The 20,731-nt window shown below is 37.3% G+C and overlaps 1 protein-coding gene across 2 annotated transcripts in view; it reads left to right on the forward strand.

The window, feature by feature from the left end:
* Positions 1–14,060: 14,060 nt before the first annotated feature.
* Positions 14,061–20,731, forward strand: part of LOC141559866 (olfactory receptor 51A7-like) — a 133,468-nt gene continuing 126,797 nt past the window's right edge. For both annotated transcript variants that reach the window (XR_012487587.1, XM_074297523.1), the window contains exons 1-2: positions 14,061–14,227; positions 16,289–16,402. The gene's annotated coding sequence lies outside the window, so the exon portion shown is untranslated. The remainder of the gene's footprint in view (positions 14,228–16,288; positions 16,403–20,731) is intronic.

The raw sequence follows: 20,731 nt of genomic DNA on the forward strand, positions 1-20,731 counted from the left end.
AGGCACTGTGTAAAGCTTGTATCTTGCCTCCCCAAAAAAAAATTTTTTTAAAGGAGAAATGGGAGAAGCTGTGTCAGGACAGAAGACATGATCTCAGGTTACCTTTGATGATATGGGCAAGCATGAAACACTGTGGGATCAGGAGAGATATGGAAGAGAGCAGGAAGCATTCTGAACTCTATAATGTGAGAAATAACTCTATTGTCCTCAGGATAAGTGGAGTTAATAGTCCATTTCATTACACAACTGCAGCAGTAAGGGTCTCACAGAATAAGCTGACATGCAATCAATAAACAAGTCTTTTATTCTGTCATTTAAAAAATTCAAGTCCCTCTCCAGATTTCCCATTCACTGGGTACTCCAAAGGTTAGAATCTATGTGAAGAGCCTAATTCCTCCAGGTGTGTCTCCACACCTAATTAGCTCTTTTCTCCATTTGAGTGTTCTCAGTTCACACCTTTGATTCTATCCTCCCTCCACCCAGGAGTCCACCCTGTTGATTATATTTTACCTCATTTTTTCTAATTTGTGGCTTCACTTGATTTACCCTTTTCTCTAATCGTAGATTGCATTTCTTAGGTTTCAATTTAATTTTGTTGTCTGATTTGTTTCTTTTCTTTGCATTTTTTCTAATTGAAGTTTCAAAAGCCTGTGAAAACAAAATTTCCTTCAATTCTCCATCTAATGGGGGAGAAGAGGAAAAACAGCTTCTCACAGTGCCAAAGTAAGCTGGGCTCTTTGCCTCCTTGGGAGAACTCAGGTTCAGCAAGCCAGCTGTGCCCTGAGCATGGCATAACAACAATCCCTTGTGTTCAGCTTCTATGTTTGGACCTGATTGGCTATGGGGAAGGTGGGGCACGTTTGTGGATTCTGAAGGCATTTTTTGTGAGGTGAGAACTCAGCTCCAGAGGAGGGATCCTTGAGACAATCCTGCCTTTCATTGGCTGAGCTGCAGAGGCCTGCCCACTTTGTCTCTCAATAAATTGTCTACTTTTGAGAAATTCCAACTCATTCTGATTCTGGTACCTGAGCTGGCTACAATCTATCCCAGCCTCTTTAAGAAAGAAAAGGGAAATCGGAGGAGCTACAGAAGGAGCAGTTATAGGAGAGAATTGGAAGACAAAGAACAAGGAGACAACTTGAGAATGGCCTTGAGGGAGAACCTTCAAGCTCTGCAAGACAGCTTAATGGCCCTGGAAGAAGAAGAATTTTTGGATTCCCTGAAGCTCCTGGAGAGCACCCAGGAAGCAATCCGGGGCACATCTCTGTATCCCTTGGACCAAGAGAGTGAGCAGTCCCTGAATGAGCAAGAACTCTTTGCTTTGGAGCATTTTATGGAAATTGTGCATGCTCTTGAGGACTGCCTAAGGGACCTGCAGCCTTCCTTTGTCCAGCTACATCTTTACTATCTGAAAAATTATGTGCAGGATTTGATTAAATCCCTAGAAGATGCTGACTCTACAGGGTCTGCTGCAGCACCCTCAGAGACAGATGGTCTGCAAGATATCTTGCTAATCTTGAAGCAGTTGCGCCCTGGATATCGGCTGCAGTGTTTGGAACTCTTGTCTGAGATACTTCAGGAAGTAAGTCCCTCAAAACTCTTTATTCTTCTTTCCATCCTCTCTGGCTCACCCACTTTAGACATCTTAAATCTTCTGGAAAAGCTTGCTCAAACTCACTTGCTTACAGCAAGAATCTCTCAGCAGCTGCTTTTTTTGAATGGCTTTTGTAACCAGTCAATCTCCTTCTAAAATGAATGATTGCAAGATTCTGAAACTGTGAGCCTCAAGTCCAAATGATATCTCCTAAGTCAATGTGGTCGTGGTGAACTTATGACCGATTAATAAATGTTTGATTTATATCTCTATACCAGAATCATGTAAAATTTATTCCAGGGAAAAGCTCTAGAAAAAATTAGAAGTCCTTACCTACTCCATTTGATGAAAGATGGTGGGAAATAAGTCAAAAGGGAGGGGCCTGGAGGCCCTCAGAGGGTATGTTCTCTGAAACTCAAAGGCTCTGGTAATCAGTGGGAAGGAAAAGGTGGAAAGGGGAAAGGGGATTGTGGGTGGATTAGGCCATCATTGGGCATCCATGAGTTTTATCAAGGTCCTTACAGAGGCCATGGAAGGAGGGGTTTGGAGTGGGCTGAAGCAGGGGGAGAGAGGGATGCGGTGGGGGTAAATCGGTCTGATGTATTCTATGGGAGGAAGATCATGCAGATGGGCACAAGTGTTAGTTATTGTGGGCACCCACCCCATGCAGCTACAGTGGACTGAGCCACATGCTGACTCCCCAACAGGCAGACAATGTCGCAGAATGTATCTGGACTCTGGAAGGGAGAGAGATGTGACCCTGGGGAAGGGCATGAAGCTGAGGGGGCAGCTCAGGGTGTGGGTGTTTGGGGGCTGACTCAAAGCCCTTTGCTTTCCTTCATTGTCTAGTCCCACCTAGGGTGTTTCCCATTCACACTTTGTCCCTTTATCTGAGGGTACCTAGGGCTTCCTCTCTGAGGCCTGGGAAAAGGCAGGGCAGCACCACCTGGAACACAGGACACCCTTAGAAGAATTGCAAGGGGACACAAGATCAGCTTGCTCATTCTTCTGAAGTCTTCCATGAGAGATCCTACAAACAGGCCCAAATACTAAGAAATGTAGGCATCTATCTCATGCACCTACAGCTGGCTGAGCCACACACTCACTCTCCAACTGTGAGCTCTTAAGATCCATCCAACCCTACAAGGAAGTGAGCTGTGATGGGGCAGTGGAGGCTGGACAGGCAGCAGAAGGGAGTGAGATTTAGGTCTGGGGCAGGGAATACTCCCAAAGTCACACTTTAGGAAAACCTACTTCTGGAAGACAGGGATGATGTAGCTAATACTCTAAAGGAGAACCTGTCCCATGGGGGAAGCACAAGTGGTCAGGGAGACTTGTGACACATAATTGCAATGTGTTATGGGCTTAGATGGAAGTCTCTCCGGTGGGAATACTCAGGAGGACAGTTTCTCTGTAGTTCAGAGGATGGTGTTGGAGTAGGATCTTGTGAAAAGCTCGATCTACTGCACTAATCTAGTAGGTTTCTTCAACTAGGGAAGGGCATAGTGGTTTGGGCTGGCCAGCCAAAGGAGGGCTTTACAAAGAGGCTCAGTGAGTGCTGCCTCTAGGAATGTCTCCAACTCAAGAAGTGTCAAAAGTTGACAGAAAGTCAGATGTGAAAGAAGAAAATCCATGGTGCTAGGTGGCAGGGGTGTGGAGGCTAAGTACTCAAAGAAAATGGAAAGGAGTCCTTTGGGAAGCTGTGTGCGATCTTAGTGGGGATCTGAGAGAAGCCTGAGGAGCTAGGAGAAGATCCCATACTTGCTAGTGCAGGACTCTGAGCAATAGCAAGGAAATCAAGGGACAAGTAATTGATGTGGTAAATAGAATCCTGATGAGGTTCTGGGTAGCTAGGTGGCACTTATGGCAGAAAACCTTAAACACTGATAATAAATACTTCCAGGAGCAAAAGGAAGGGTACTTATGGCAATATCTCAGCCTTGAGTAAGCCTATTGTTTGTAAGTAGAGCTTTTGTTCAAGGGGACTTTCACTGTCCCATCCCAAGAGGAGAACTCTAGAAAGCTCACCTTACTGAGTCCAATGAAAAAGCAAGTTATGATGTCTAAAATGTCAGATTTTCTTTCCCCCTTGTATTATAGATCTGTACTGAATTCCCTTTAGCATTAGCCCATCATTTCTCCCCCTTTCATGGTTTCTTTCTTCTCACACCCCCTCCTATCCCTATCACCTCCCTCTGTCTTCTTGTTAGAGCTGAGTCTTTAAGGGTGCCAGATCCCTTCAGGGTCAGCCTGCAGTCTGTGGTGATAGCCCCCTTCTGGAGTTAGCCTACTACAATTTTCTATGGATTCAGCCTGCCAGTCTATAGGGTACTCCCCCCTCAGGGCATGTTCCCTTGAATGGCTTCAGGTTAATTGTGAGTTCCACTGATCTTTCCTCTTGTTCATTGTTAATAATCGAATCCCTTTCTTTTCTAAATTCTGTGGATTATTTCATATAATAAGTAGCACTTCTATGAACCTGTGATGGATGTCTATGACATAGCTCCTTTTTGTCCTGAGCTGAATCTCCATTATGCTCTTTATTTAATATGTAATTTATTTTCTATTGTTCTCCCAAATTTGTCTCAGATTTCCTATTCCTGCTGCCTATTTTACCTCTTTGAATACCATGCTTAAAATTAGGAAGGCTCACCATTCTGACTTCAAACCTGGTCCCATTCACATGCTGGATATTTGTGATCCAGAACAAACTCCTGTTTGCCTCAATGATGTCCACTGTAAAAGCTGGAGAAAAGATAGCAAACTCCTCCTGTGTCTTTGCCAAGAAAACCCAAAGAGGGTCACAAAGATAGAAAAAGAAAGTCAATACAAAATGTTCCACACACAGACAGACAGACACACACACACACACACACACATGACAAATTGTTCAAATTCTCCCTCTGTTATATAGGAAATCCAGAGGGAGATGGTCTCAGATCTGTCTGGTAACTTCTTCAAAAGGACTTGGGTTTTCTTATTATTAGATGAAATATGTATGAAGTGTTTTTTTGCTTTCTAAAGTGTATATTATACAATTTGTCAATTTTATGAGCTATGGGTTATGTTTTTAAAATCCTGTCAGCCCTGCTGCACATAAGTTTTGTTTTGTGAAATTTCTATTCAACATTAATTAGCTGTCACCTATGTTCTGAATTTTAGAAGCTTGAATAATTTGAAATTCATTTTAAAATGTAAAAGTGATAGTTTGTATGGGAAAAGGAAAACTTTTATCTAGCTTTCATTTTTTAACTTCCCCATCCCCACCCCCTAGTGGTACGGGATAGGGAAGAAAAACTCACAATCAATCTAGGTAGCAAGATCTTCAGATTTAGGAAATGACTTTGTTATTTGTATTGTATGTAATATGAAATTCCCATAGAAGAAAGAAAATCCTGGTGACCATTGAGTTATTATTGGAAAAAATTCTAAATGATTTTTGGTTGTAATCTGAAATTTAGGATTGAAAACTATATTATGAATGTTGCAGGGGCTGTGGGAAAACTGGGACACTGATACATTGTTGGTGGAGTTGTGAAAGAATCCAACCATTCTGGAGAGCAATCTGGAATTATGCCCAAAAAGTTATCAAAATGTGCATACCCTTTGACCCAGCAGTGCTACTACTGGGCTTATATCCCAAAGAAATACTAAAGAAGGGAAAGGGACCTGTATGTGTCAAAATGTTTGTGGCAGCCCTTTTTGTAGTGGCTAGAAATTGGAAAATGAATGGATGTCCATCAATTGGAGAATGGTTGGGTAAATTATGGTATATGAAGGTTATGGAATATTATTGCTCTGTAAGAAATGACCAACAGGATGAATTCAGGAAGGTTTAGAGAGACTTACAGGAACTGATGCTGAGTGAAATGAGCAGAACCAGAAGATCGCTGTACACTTCAACAACAATAGTGTGTGAGGATGTATTCTGATGGAAGTGGAAATCTTCAACATAAAGAAGATCCAACTCACTTCCAGGTGATCAGTGATGGACAGAATGAGCTACACCAGGAGAAGGAACACTGGGAAGTGAGTGTAAACTGTTTGCATTTTTGTTTTTCTTCCCAGGTTATTTTTTTTTTTTTTTCTGAATGCAATTCTTCCTGTGCAACAAGAGAAATGTATGATTCTGCACACATATGTTGTATCTAGGATATACTATAACATATTTAACATGTATGGGACTGCCTGCCATCTAGGGCAGGGGATGGAGGGAAGGAGGGGAAAATTTCTGCACAGAAGTGAGTGCAAAGGATAATGTTGTAAAAAAATTACCCATACATATGTACTGTCAAAAAAGAAGTTATAATTATAAAATTAATAGAAACAAAAAAAAAAAAAAAAAAAAAAAAGAAAACTATGTCATAGGGGCTGCTAGGTGGCTCCCTTGATAGAGCAGCTTCCCTGAAGTCAGGAGGACCGGAGTTCAAATCTAGCCTCAGACAGTTTACACTTCTGGTTTTGTGATTCTGGATAAGTCACATGAAGCCAATTGCCTCTGCAAAAACAAAAAACAAAAACAACAAAAAAACAAACAAACAAACAAAAACCCCGGAAAACTACATCAGTTTTATTTTAGATCCATTGGCATAATTATACACAAGGGTATAGGCCACCATTTTTTCTTTAGGTGTGGCTCTTCCTTAACCTGGCCTGAGGCCTCCCCCCCTTCACTGATTATTGAGAGAGATGGAAAGAAGCCTAGGGGTGCTCAGGCCTTCTCTGCCCCCTGCTGGTTAGATGAAATTTCTTTAACATTAAACATTTCCCAAACAGGACAGCTGGACATTTCTCAGGCTATTACTGTAAGCTAGCACTAGCCTTCCACAAACCTGCTTACCTGGGAAAAAGGGCTCTTGGCCCAATTTCTTTTTTCTTTTTTTCTTTTTTTTTAATTAAAGCCTTTTCTTTTCAGAAACATATGCAAGGATAATTTTCAACATTCCCCCTTGCAAAACCTTTATGTTCCAAAATTTTCTCTTCCTTCCCCCTGCAAGTAATCCAAAATATGTTAAACATGTGAGATTCATCTATACATATTGCCACAATTACCGTGCTACACAAGAAAAATCATATCCAAAAAATGATACAACAAAATCAAGCAAACAATAACCAAAAGAGTGAAAATACTACCTTGTGTTCCATCTGCAGTTCCACAATCCTATCGATGGATGTAGATGGCTCTCTCCAGCATAAGATCATTGGAATTCACGGGAATCACTGCTTTGTTGAAAAGAGCCACTTCCATGAGAATTGATCAATATGTAATCTTGCCATTGCTGTATAATTCCTTAATGTTTTATTCCTTTTCCTTTCATCCTTTTTCTTTTTTCCTTTCTTCCATCCTCTCTTTCTTTCATCTTTTCTATCTTTTCCTCTTTCTTTCTCCCAACCTTCCACCTTTTTTCCCTCCTCTTCATTTGTGTTCCTTTTCATGTCTTTTGTACTTTTCCAAGGGTATATACACTTTTTTAGATCAAATAGTACTTGTTGGTTTCTTGTCCTTTTTTTTTTTCTTTCTAATTTTCAAAGTTTTATTCCACTGATTTGGTCTCTAATGGGTTCACTGGGTGTCAGGAAGACAATCTGATCAAATCTTATCTGAAGTTTGGGTTTGACTGACTTTCTCTAATGTCAGTGAACAGACGATCAATTTATCTGTGGTGATAGGTTACAGGTGCTCAGGACTCTTTTCAGATGTGAAATATTGCCTTGAACTTCGGGATCTGAGGTAGACATTGACTGACTTGAAACTTTTTTTGGTTGGAGGAAACTCTAAGAAGTGACTTAATCAGGTTTACCAGAGATTTTGACTCTGGACAAGGCACTGTGTAGAGCTTGTATCCTGCCCCCCCCCAAAAAAAAAAAAAATGTTTTTAAAGGACAAATGGGAGAAGCTGTGCCAGGACAGAAGCCATGATCTCAGGTTACCTTTGATGATATGGGCAAGCATGAAACACTGTGGGGCCAGGACAGATATGGAAGAGAGCAGGAAGCATTCTGAACTCTATAATGTGAGAAATAATTCTATTGTCCTCAGGATGGGTGGAGTTAAGTGTCCATTTTATTACACAACTGCAGCATTAAGGGTCTCACAGAATAGGCTGACATGCAATCAGTAAACAAATGTTTTATTCTGTCACTCAAAAAACTCAAGTCCCTCTCCAGATTTCTCATTCACTGGGTACTCCAAAGGTTAGAATCTATGTGAAGAGCCTAATTCCTCCAGGTGTGTCTCCACCTAATTAGATCTTTTCTCCATTTGAGTGTTCTCAGTCCACACCTTTGATTCTATCTTCCCTCCACCCAGGAGTCAACCCTGTTGATTATATTTTATCTCATTTTTCTTATTGTTATTTGTGGCTTCATTTCATTACTTGATTTCCCCTTTTTTTTTCCAATTGCAGATTGCATTTCTTAGGTTTAAATTTAATTTTGTGGTCTGATTATTTTTCTTTGCATTTTTCTAATTCAAGTTTTTTTTTTTTCCTTTTCCCCTGAGGCTGGGGTTAAGTGACTTGCCCAAGGTCACACAGCTAGGAAGTCTTAAGTGTCTGAGATCACATAAATTCAGGGCTGGTGCTCTATCTATTGCGCCACCTACCTGCCCCCTCATTTAAGTTTCAAAAGTCTGTGAATATAAAATCCTCATTCAATTCTCCATCTAATGTGGGAGAAGAGAAAAACAGCTTCTCACAGACCCAAAGTAAGCTTGGTGCTTTGCCTCCACTGACCTTGTGAGAAGTAAGGTTCGCAATTAAGCTGTGCCCTGAGCATGGCATAACAACAATCCCTTGTGTTCAGACCTTAGGTTTGGACCTAATTGGCTATGGGGAAGGGAGGGCATGACCAGGAACAGGTGAGGCAAGTTTGTGGCTGCTGAAAGCATTTTTTGTGAGGTGAGAACTCAGTTTCAGATGAGGGAACCTTGAGCCAACCCTATCTTTCACTGGCTGAGCTCCAGAGGCCTGCCCACTTTGTCTCTCTATAAGTTGTCTCCTTTTGAGAAGGTCCAATCATTCTGATTCCAGGACTTGAGATGTTTGTAGTCTATGAAATCCTCTTGACGAAACAGAAAGGGAAAGTGGAGGAGCAGCAGAAGGAGCAGTTACAGGAGAGAATTAGAAGACAAAGAACAAGGAGACAACTTGAGAATGGCCTTGAGAGGGAAGCTTCAAGGTTTATGAGACAGCTTGGTGGCACTGGAAGCAGCAGAATTTTTTGATTTCCTGGAGCTCCTGGAGCTAACCCGTGAAGCAATCCGGAACACATATTTTCTGTATCTCTTGGACCCAAAGGTCAAGCTGTCTCTGAATAATCAAGAACTCTTAGCTTTGGAGCATTTAATGGAAATTCTGTATGCTGTTAGGAAGTACCTCAGGGACCTGCAGCCTTCCTTTGTCCAGCTACATTTGTACTACCTGAAAAATTATGTGCAGGATTTGGTTGAACCTCTAGAAGATGCACACCCTGCAGAGTTTGCTGCAATACACTCAGAGAAAGATCGTGAACATGTCTTGGTAGTCTTGAGGCTGGCGGACCCTGGATATCAACTGTACTCTTTGGAACGCTTGTCCTGGATCTTTCAGGATGTGAGTCCCTCAAAACTCTTTATTCTTTCTTCCATCCTGGCGAGGTCACCTGTTTTATATATGTTAAATATTCTGCAAAAACTTGCTCAATTTGACTTGCTTCCACCAAGAGTCTTTGAGCAGCTGTTTTTTTTTGAATGAATTTCGTTACTAGTCAATCTCCTTTCTAAGATGAATGATTGCAAGATTCTGAAACTGATTCTCAAGTCCAAATGATACCTCATAAGTCAATGTGGTTGTGGTGAAATTATGATTTATTAATAAATGTTTTTATATATCTATATACCCAGAATCATGTGAAATTTATTCCAGAGAAAAGCTCTAGAAAAACTAGAAGCACTTATCTACTGATGAAAGAAGATGGTGGGAAATAAGTGAGGTCCCCAGAAGGCATGTTCTCTGAAACACAGACTCTGGAAAGAAGTGGGAGGGTAAAAGTGGAAAAGGGGAGGAGGAATTGTGGGTGGGTTAGGTCAGCCATTGGGCTTCCATGAGTTTTATCAAGATCATTACAGAGGCCATGGAAGGAGGGGTTTGGAGTGGACCGAAGCAGGTGGAGAGAGGAATGGGGTGGAGGTAAATCGGCCAGATGTCTTCCAGGAGAGGAAGATCATGCAGATGGGCACAAGTGTTAGGAATTGTGGGCATCTATCCCATGCACCTGCAGTGGGCTGAGCCACATGCTCACTCCACAACAGCCACAGAATGTCACAAAATGTATCTGTACTCACCATTCTGAGTTCAAACCTGGTCCCATTCACATGCTAGATATTTGTGACCCTGAACAAGTCACTTAACCCCTGTTTGCCTGAATTATTCCAAGTATAAAACAAGCTGGAGAAAAAATTAGCAAACTACTCCAATATCTTTGCCAAGAAAACCTAAATTGGGTCACAAAGACTTGGAAATAAATAAGAAAGGATGAAAAAGTCACAGCAGCAACGATAACAAGTGTCCACAAGTGTTTCCCTTCTCCCAACCAAAAGATATCAAGTGTTGATAGCCCAAAAGCTTTAAGTAGCATTTCAAAAGGGGTGTTTACTAAATCGATTCAAAACAATAGTTCATAGAAAATATTATACACTCACACACACCATAAGTTGTTAAGATTTTCTGTTTGGTATATATGAAATTCATGGGAGATGGCCTCAGTTTTAGAGAGCACATAAGACCTAGAGGGACCTCTATTTCCCTATTTATTGTGTATTTCAGCACTATGCAGTCCCTTTGTTGGTCTCTGTGCAGATCCAGGAATCAAATTTATTCTTGGCTCTTGATAATATAGTTTTTGCTGTTAACTGATCATTTTTAAAAGGGGTGAAGGAGGCCTATCCACAATCCACATCAAGATTTTTCCTCTGACTCCCCAAACTAATCTATTTATTTAGTGCTATACCAATCAGACTCCCAAGAAACTATTTCAATGACCTAGAAAAAATAACAACAAAGTTCATATGGAAGAATAAAAGGTCGAGAATTGCAAGGGAACTAATGAAAAAAAAGTCAGATGAAGGTGGTCTAGGTGTACCTGATCTAAAGCTATATTATATAGCAGCAGTCACCAAAACCATTTGGTATTGGCTAAGAAATAGACCGGTAGATCAATGGAACAGATTAGATACAAAGGACAAAAAAGGGTACATCTATAGCAATCTGATCTTTGACAAACCAAAAGATACCAACATTAGGGATAAAAATTCATTATTTGGAAAAAACTGTTGGGAAAACTGGAAATTAGTATGGCAGAAATTAGATATGGATCCACACTTAACACCATATACCAAGATAAGATCAAAATGGGTCCATGACTTAGGCATAAAGAATGAGATCATAGATAGATTAGAGGAACAAAGAATAGTCTACCTCTCAGACCTGTGGAGGAGGAAGGAATCTATGACCAAAAGAGAACTAGAGATCATTATCGATCACAAAGTAGAAGATTTTGATTACATTAAACTAAAAAGTTTCTGTACAAACAATACTAATGCAAACAAGATTAGAAGGGAAGTAACAAATTGGGAAAATATTTTTAAAAACAAAGGTTCTGACAAAGGTCTCATTTCCAAAATATATAGAGAACTGACCCTAATTTATAAGAAATCAAACCATTTTCCAATTGATAAATGGTCAAAGGATATGAACAGACAATTTTCAGATGATGAAATTGAAACTATATCCACTCACATGAAAGAGTGTTCCAAATCACTACTGATTAGAGAAATGCAAATTAAGACAACTCTGAGATACCACTACACACCTGTCAGATTGGCTAAGATGACAAGAACAAATAATGATGAATGTTGGAGGGGATGTGGGAAAACTGGGACACTGGTGCATTGTTGGTGGAGTTGTGAAAGAATCCAGCCATTCTGGAGAGCAATCTGGAACTATACCCAAAAAGTTATCAAACTGTGCATACCCTTTGACCCAGCATTGCTGTTATTGGGCTTATATCCCAAAGAAATACTAAAGAGGGGAAAGGGACCTGTATGTGCCAAAATGTTTGTGGCAGCTCTTTTTGTAGTAGCTAGAAACTGGAAGTTGAATGGATGTCCATCAATTGGAGAATGGTTGGGTAAATTATGGTATATGAAGGTTATGGAATATTATTGCTCTGTAAGAAATGACCAGCAGGAGGAATACAGAGAGGCTTGGAGAGACTTACATGAACTGATGCTGAGTGAAATGAATAGAACCAGAAGATCGCTGTACACTTCAATGCTGTATGAAGAGGTATTCTGATGGAAGTGGATATCTTCAACATAAAGAAGATCCAACTCACTTCCAGTTGATCAGTGATGGACAGAAACAACTACACCCAGAGAAGGAACACTGGGAAGTGAATGTAAATTGTTAGCACTACTGTCTATCTACCCAGGTTACTTATACCTTCGGAATCTAATACTTAATATGCAACAAGAAAATGGTATTTACACACATATATTGTATCTAGGTTATATTGTAACACATGTAAAATGTATGGGATTGCCTGTCATCGGGGGGAGGGAGTGGAAGAAGGGGGAGATAATTTGGAAAAATGAATACAAGGGATAATATTATTTTAAAAAATTACTCATGCATATATACTGTGGGAAAAAATTCTAAATAAAATAAAAAATTAAATTAAATTAAATTTAAAAAATATATATTTTTTTCCTCTGGTCTCTTTATCTTTTCCTCCTCCCCCATAGCAAGATACTCACAGAATTGAGGGTGGATTGAGGGAGGTTAAAGAAACAAAACACTTTTGAGGATTTAGAAGATAAAAGAGGATATAAAATAGATTAAACAGTAGGGGGGATAGAATGGAGAGAAATAAAGTTAGTAATCACAATTGGAGAGAAAATTAAAGCAAGTTTCTTTGATAAAGACCTCATCTCAATATATTGAGAGAAAGGAGTCAAATTTATAAAAATAAGAACTATTTCCCTATTGACAAATGATCAGAAAATATGAACAAAAGTGAAATAATCAAAACTATCTATACCCATATAAAATGCTCTAAAATAACTTTGAGAAATGCAAATTAAAATAATTCTAAAGTACTATATCACACTTATTAAATTGGTTAATAGGACAGAAAAAGAAAATGATAAATGTTGGAAGGAACATAGGAAAACTGAAATACTTATGCACTATTGGTGTAGCTGTGAAATGATTCAAACATTACCTAAAGCAATTTGGAACTATTTGTAAAAATTTATAACAACTTTTTTATGGTGACAAAGACCTGAAAAATAAGGGAAGGTCAATCAATTGGAGAATTTCTGAAGAATTTGTGGTATATGATTGTGATGGCCTATTATTGTGGTATAAGAAATGATGAGCTAGGTGCTCTAAGAAAAATCTGGTGATTTATGTGTAGTCATATAAAATAATATAACAGTATACCTAGTAAGAGCAATATTTAATTGTATAATCAACTTGAATTTCTTAGTCATTCTCAGCAATACAATGATCTAAGACAACTCTGAAGGACTTATGACAAAAAGTGCTATCCATCCTCAGAGAAAGAACTGATAGATTGAACACTGACTGAAATATAATTTTTTTAAAAAAGATTTTTATTTTGTTCTGTTTTCTTTTATGCCATGATTAATATGGAAATATATTTTGCATGATTATATATGTATAACATATCAATTTGCTTGTCTTCTCAGTGAGGAGGAGATGGAAAAGAAAGGACAAAATTTTGAACTAAATTTTTAAAATAAGTATAGAAAAATTATTTTTATATGTAATTTGGGGAAAATAAAATGCTAAAAATATGTATATATATATATATATATCAGATTTGTAAATATGTGTGTATACACACACATATATATCACATTTCTAAACTTTTTGATTTATCTCACTAGGTTTCTCTCTACTTTCTCTATGTACGATATATTTTTCCCTGAGTCTCCTGAGAAAGAGAGAAACCCAAAGAGAGACAAAAACTTGTTGAAGAAACAGAGAGACAAAAACAGAAAAAAAGAGGGAGCATTTTTTAATTCTCACAGTGCTTTTTTTCATCTAATATAAACATCTATCTTTAGGTGAGCTCTTTCAACTCTACAAGTAGTGGATTTCTTCTGATTCAAGTGCCCTATAGAACTGATACTTCTTCCCTCCCTTCTCCCTTCCTTATTTAATTTTTACAGCTCATGTCTGAATATAGAATCTAGGCCTTTCTATTTATTTGTCAATTAGGATCCAACACCACTTGGGCTTTGGTCTTTGGTAAATCTATAGTGTCCTTTCCCTACAACATAACGCAGGGCATATCCTGTACCAAGAGACATGCAAGAAACAACATGCAGAAGGCAATTCTCCTGTGAGTTTCAGATTGGAAAATACATTTAGATTTTCTCTCTCCTATCCAAAGAAGGATTCCTCAACATCTCTCCTGAGGTTTCTTCACTAAGAGCCATGGAGAAAAAGAAGCAAGGTCTCTCCTGTAGAAGGATAAAGTTCTTATATTGGGAGCAATTTCTACCTCTTTTCTGCTCTGGGGTGATATGAATACAGGACGGCTTCTCCCTCACACAGAAGTCTGGTAAGTATAGGGCCAACTACAGGTATACTATAGAGATATTTACCTCATATTCTGAGATTTCCTATAGAAAAGCAGGAAGGTCTTTTTTGAAAAGATCTAAGCAGATGAATGAATTTATAGTTAATTACCAGTAAGTCAATCACAGGCAGTTGGTCAGCAAACATTTAGTAAATGCTTACTAAATGCCTCCTACTTTCTCATTTTCAAAAGATTTACTTCAGAATAAAAACTCATCTTCCTTCCTCTTTGTATCTTCCCCTTTTTCTCCATTCTTGCTGGGCCAAGAACACTTTATTTAACTTTTCTGTGTGTGAAGTCTGAAACATGAGGACAAAGATAGTATTAAGGTTCCTTCTAAGTCTAACATTTTGTGGTACTAAAAGACATTGGTTCTTGAATTTTTTTCAGGAAAAATACTATGCAAACACTTTGTCTTTAGTTAATCAATCACACTTACTGTAATATATTTTCCCCTAGAGTAAATCAACTCTAGATTCCCAACATTTCTGAATTTTGGGGACAAGTTTTTAAAATGTTTTTCTTTCTACTGTCTCATTATCATTTGTCACTTCTCATGGTTGCAAAATTTTGTTAATACTCCATATATCCATTGCCTTATGTTTTGCTACTTTCAATCTACTATGCATATGGAAGCCAAGCAACCAAGCTTATTAGATTTTGTGTAAAATAAGAGTAAACAGATTCTGAGTGAGGACCTGAAATGATCTCTTATATGCAGAACTCAAAAGTTTTGGCACAGGAATTTTGTAACATTTTTTTTTCACTTCCCAGATGCATTGGTTTCTGTCTTGTTTTCTGTCTATGTTCTGCTTAATTGGAGTTTTAGGATATTACTTCTGAATAAGGGAAGTGTTTCTTTAATAATAGAACCATAAACTCTGAATGACGGAATCAACATAGAAATAATTTTATTAAACTCTTTACCCTCTATAGAAATTTCCTGAGATATACCATTTTAAAGTTCTTCTTTACCCTTAGGCCATACTCCAAGATAGTAAAGTTTATTTATTTGTTACCTGTAATTTTTTTCTCCCTAGGAGCATCCATATAGCAACCCTTCAGATATGTGAAGAAAAATTTCATCTTTATTTCTGAATCTTCCCTTCCTCAGTCCATATGTCTTTAGGTTATATAACTTATCATATGATTTCTAAGTTGTGTTTCATTTTCCTGCCATTGTTAACTTTGACAATTCTTCTCTTAAAATATGATGACCAGAACTAGACATAATAATTAAGAAAAATAAAAGGCTATGCTTAATATTAGATAGAAGTTTAGGCCTTGTAATTAGGAAATTATGTATTGAAATCCTTTTTCTCACAAATAATGAGTCATAGGCAAGTCAACTACCTTCTTTAAGCTTTTCATATACAAACTGAAAATTATAATATCTGTATTATCTAACTCACAGTTATTGTGCATACACATTGACACATCCTTATTTACCACTGATCAACAGAAAGTCACATCTTTCAGGCAAACATATTTACATACATGCAGTTATATAAGCATACATAATTCTCTGAGAGTCTGAGCATATACATGAGACTAGAATGGAGAGATTAAAGAGTTGTGTGTGTGTGTGTGTGTGTGTGTGTGTGTGTGTGAGTGTGTAAAAGAACAAGAATCTAATGGAATCCTATAAAATGATCCTATTTATTTCCACTAATATCAATCCCTCAGAGTCCTTGCAGTCATCTTTTTTCTCTGAAGAAATTATGTTTGGCCAGCACAGACAGTTATTTCAAGAACCAACTAAACAGTTCTGTTAGAGTTTACTAAATGGCATCTGATCTAAAAGTCAGATAACAGTAATGAAAAGGAAGCTAAATTTTAAGTTTTAAGAAAATCAGTATCATACTGAGAAGTCTTATTATATTCTGTTCCTTGAGTGATGGAAGAAACAAAACAATTTAAGTTCCTGCTTCCTTTTGGACTGACAATTGCAGGATTAACAGGGGAAATTGAAGCCCACAGAAGAATTTATGAAGAAGCCTAGGGACAGAGATGGAAGAAATAATTTTCTTTTCCATTTTCCAGTGCTTCCCTTACTGATCTACTGTGTCGACCACAAGAAACACAAGCTTGAATTTCTAGAAAACTGAACTCTTCAGATTGGTATCCTCAGAAATCTCTTCACATCATCACCAAGAGGTAAATGTGAATGGATATATTTTGCAGGTATTAACTCATTGGTTATACAGTGAAATAATGAGATTAGGCTGGAATGGAAACCAAGTGGGAAAACCAACGTCCTTGTGGGTGCAAATTGGCAGATAGTATATCTGGGATTCAGCTTTACATTTCCCAGCTCCTAGTCAAGGACTCTTAAATACTGGATTATCTGCATCCTGAGAGAGTCTTATAAATAAGAGGAAACAAGAAGAGGTCCCTTTTGGCTTTTTCATACCACTTGTATCTAGCAACTTGTAAAGAGGTTGAGGAATAGGGCTCAAAAAATATGACTATTTCCATCTTCTCTACTCTTCTTCCTTTGAAAAGTCTGGCAACAAGTCTGAAAAGATCAGAAAAAGAAGTGGTGACAAAAATCTATTCTAAAAAAAAAAAGTGGTGATTAAAAAAATCTGGCCTAACATATGAAAGTAATTTTCTCTTCATAAATAGGGCTTCTAAACGGGTAGATTAGGGCAATTCTAGACTTATGGCTCAGTAGCTAGGTATATAAATAGGCTGTAAATGTAGTACTGGGCCTAGAGTGGGGAAAAAATCTGACCTCAGATCCTAGCTGCGTGACCCTGGTCAAGTCCCTTAACCTGTTTGACTTAATTTCTTTATCTATAAAAATGAATTGGAAAAGGAAATGGAAAACCACTTTAGTATCTTTGCCAAGAAAAACCCTAAACAGGAGGTGACAGAGTCAGATATAAAAATGAAAAACTCAACAACAAAAGCTTACTTAGTTTGGGAAAATTGTTTGACAATTCATTTCAAGTTACTGTTTCAGGGTAGACTATCCATGTAGTTAGATATCTGAAAGGCCTTCCTAAGAGTTTGTGTTATGAGGCTTTGATAATGTGGATGAGTAATTTTCTCCTTTGGATATAGAAAGGATTTGATGAGGGCTATTAGAAGTAACCTACTACAGTCTTCTCTTTCCCAGTCAATCTTTTTTTTTCTTCTTCTATGATAATGGTTCTCTTTCTGTATGTTCAGGATAGCAACAGGCAGGAGAGAAGTAGTCAGGGTTAACTTGAAGGAATTATCTTTAGTGTGTAAAACTATGAAATATTTAAGCAAGTTTATTATCTTCTTTTCCTACTTCAATCCCTCAAATATTCCTTGATGAATAAACTATCCTTTCTGGTCACTAAAAAGTTGTCTCTAATCATAACTAAGGCTAATCCCTCTCATTTCCTCCTGAATCTGAGTTATTTGCACTTTTCACTTGAAATATTACCCTCACCTACTTGTTCTTTCTTTTCCACCTTAAAAAATTGTTCAAGTCTCACAAAACCTTATATAACAAAACAAAGCAAAAATAATCTCTTTATTCTTTTGGGTAATCAAGGTACTATCCCTCTTTACTTCTAATTTTCTTTTTTAAAGTGTTCTATAATGAATGCCTCCACACTTTTGTTATCTGTTCATTATATTCAATCAAATAAGGATGATTTCTGAAACTTTGTGTTAATTATTTCTATCATTACTGTTGTAATTTGTTTTATGTTACCAGAATTTTCTTGGAACTTTTCTCTTTTAGGTCACTAATGACTGCTTCATCAGTAAATCTGGTGGACTTTTAAAAATCCTCCTGCTTCTTGACTTCTCTGTTGACACTCTTGTAACTTCTACTGTATTCTCTCCCATCTCAATTACAGAGACTAGTTTACAGTGTCTTCCTATGATTTAATTCTTCTTTCTCAGGCTTTCTCTTATCTCTTCATACTTTTCATGATTTTTTCATATGGGGATTCTCCCTCAGTTTGTCCTCATATATCTCCTGTTTTTACAATTTCTATGCACTCTCTTTGTAACTTCATTTGCCCCTCCATCTACCATGTTTATATAAAATTTTCTAATTCTTGCTAGTCTTCTTAAAAGCATTATGACTTCCAAATTTTCATCTTTAACTTCCTTTACACACCTTTACCTGGATTTCCTATTTGGACCTTAAATTCTACATATCTAAAGTAGGGCACATAATCTCCCCCCCCTTTTTTTTTATTAATTTTATAATTATACATTTTTTGACAGTATATATAATATTATCCTTTGTATTCATTTTTCCAGATTTTCCCCTCCCTCCCTCTACTCCCTCCCCTAGATGACAGGCAATCTCATACATTTTACATGTGTTACAGCATAACCTAGATATAATATATGTGTGTAAATCCAATTTTCTTGTTGCATATTAAGTATTGGATTCCAAAGGTATAAGTAACCTGGGTAGATAGACAGTAGTGCTAATATTTTACATTCACTTCCCAGTGTTCCTTCTCTGGGTGTAGTTGTTTCTGTCCATCATTGATCAGCTGGAAGTGAGTTGGATCTTCTTTATGTTGAAGATAATCCACTTCCATCAGAATACACCTTCATACAGTATCGTTGTTGAAGTGTATAGTGATCTTCTGGTTCTGCTCATTTCATTCAGCATCAGTTGATGTAAGTCTCTCCAAACCTTTCTGATTTCTAAATTCATCCTGTTGGTCATTTCTTACAGAGCAATAATATTCCATAACATTCATATACCATAATTTACCCAACTATTCTCCAATTGATGGACATCCATTCATCTTCCAGTTTCTAGCCACTACGAAAAGAGCTGCCACAAACATTTTGGCACACACAGGTCCCTTTCCCCTCTTTAGTATTTCTTTAGTAGTAGCACTGTTGGATCAAAGGGTATGCACAGTTTGATAACTTTTGGGGCATAGTTCCAAATTGCTCTCCAGAATGGCTGGATTCTTTCACAACTCCACCAACAATGTATTAGTGTCCCAGTTTTCCCACATCCCCTCCAACATTCATCATTATTTGTTCCTGACATCTTAGCCAATCTGACAGGTGTGTAGTGGTATCTCAGAGTTGTCTTAATTTGAATTTCTGTGGAACACTCTTTCATATGAGTGGAAATAGTTTCAATTTCATCATCTGAGAATTGTCTATTCATATCCTTTGACCATTTATCAATTGAAGAATGGTTTGATTTTTTTATAAATTAGGATCAATTCTCTATATATTTTGGAAATGAGACCTTTATCAGAACCTTTAACTGTAAACATATTTTCCCAATTTGTTCCTTCCCTTCTAATCTTGTTTGCATTAGTTTTGTTTGTACAGAAACTTTTTAGTTTGATGTAATCAAAATCTTCTATTTTGTGATCAATAATGATCTCTAGTTCTTCTCTAGTCATAAATTTCTTCCTCTTCCACAGGTCTGAGAGGTTAGACTATCCTCTGTTCCTCTAATCTATTTATGATCTCATTCTTTATGTCTAAATCATGGACCCATTTTGATCTTATCTTGGTATATGGTGTTAAGTGTGGATCCATAATCTTTCCCTTTCTATACCTACTTTCCCCCCCTCAATCTTTTCTTACTATGATGATATGAGTATTGTCCTGGTTTGCCTTATTTATGATTGCACTTATCTTTGACTATATTGTTTTTTTCACCTATCTTTCACATACAACAGCTGCAAAGTTCTGCTTATTTCATTTGGACACTACATCTGTCTCCTCATCTTTATTTATACACTTAGCTTTTTTCAGCACTTTTTTTTTTTTTTTAATCAATCTGGCTTATTCTGTCCTTTCATTATAGGTTTTTTATTTCATATTTAATGTCTTCATGTTCTTCTGATATTATATGCTGGTTCCATTATCTAGATCCTGGACTTTCATAATATGATTTTAATTGAGCATTAATAATGTTATTTTGTGTTTATCTCCTGCACACATAGGTGTTCTAGTTTGAACTCTACCATTTATTTAGTAATTAGCTTCAACTTGTTTCCTTCCCATCTCTAGCTACAATTACCTTATCCATAAAAAAAGAATACTACAGTAGAATGCCTTAAAATTTCCTTCTAATTCTTAAATTCTGTGAAGCTATGATTGATAAGATGTCTGGAACTATACATAGTTACACACTGGTCATTTTGGCATGAATTTGTTCAACATATCTTTTTTTAAATGCTAAATCTAAGTATAAAAAAGGCAAAAAAAAAAAAAAAAAGTTCAGAGGTTGGATTATGACTGCAGAAAATTCTTAGGTAGTACATGTTATGTACATTTCCAGGGCAGATTGTTAGATAGGAAATATAGAAGGGTGATGTTAACATTTTATTGAAATGACTGCATTGATCCAGGTAGGTTCTGTTGACTCCACCATCAGTTATCTAGTGAGAAATAATTTAAGGAAAAAGAAAAAAGAAGAATCTGTGAATTTTCAGGATTTACATCTAGGAATAAATCTGGGGTGACAGAAAGATGTTAAGATATAAGAATTGGTAACTGGGA

The sequence above is a fragment of the Sminthopsis crassicaudata genome, chromosome 3, assembly GCF_048593235.1.
Source record: "Sminthopsis crassicaudata isolate SCR6 chromosome 3, ASM4859323v1, whole genome shotgun sequence".
Lineage (NCBI taxonomy): Eukaryota > Metazoa > Chordata > Mammalia > Dasyuromorphia > Dasyuridae > Sminthopsis > Sminthopsis crassicaudata.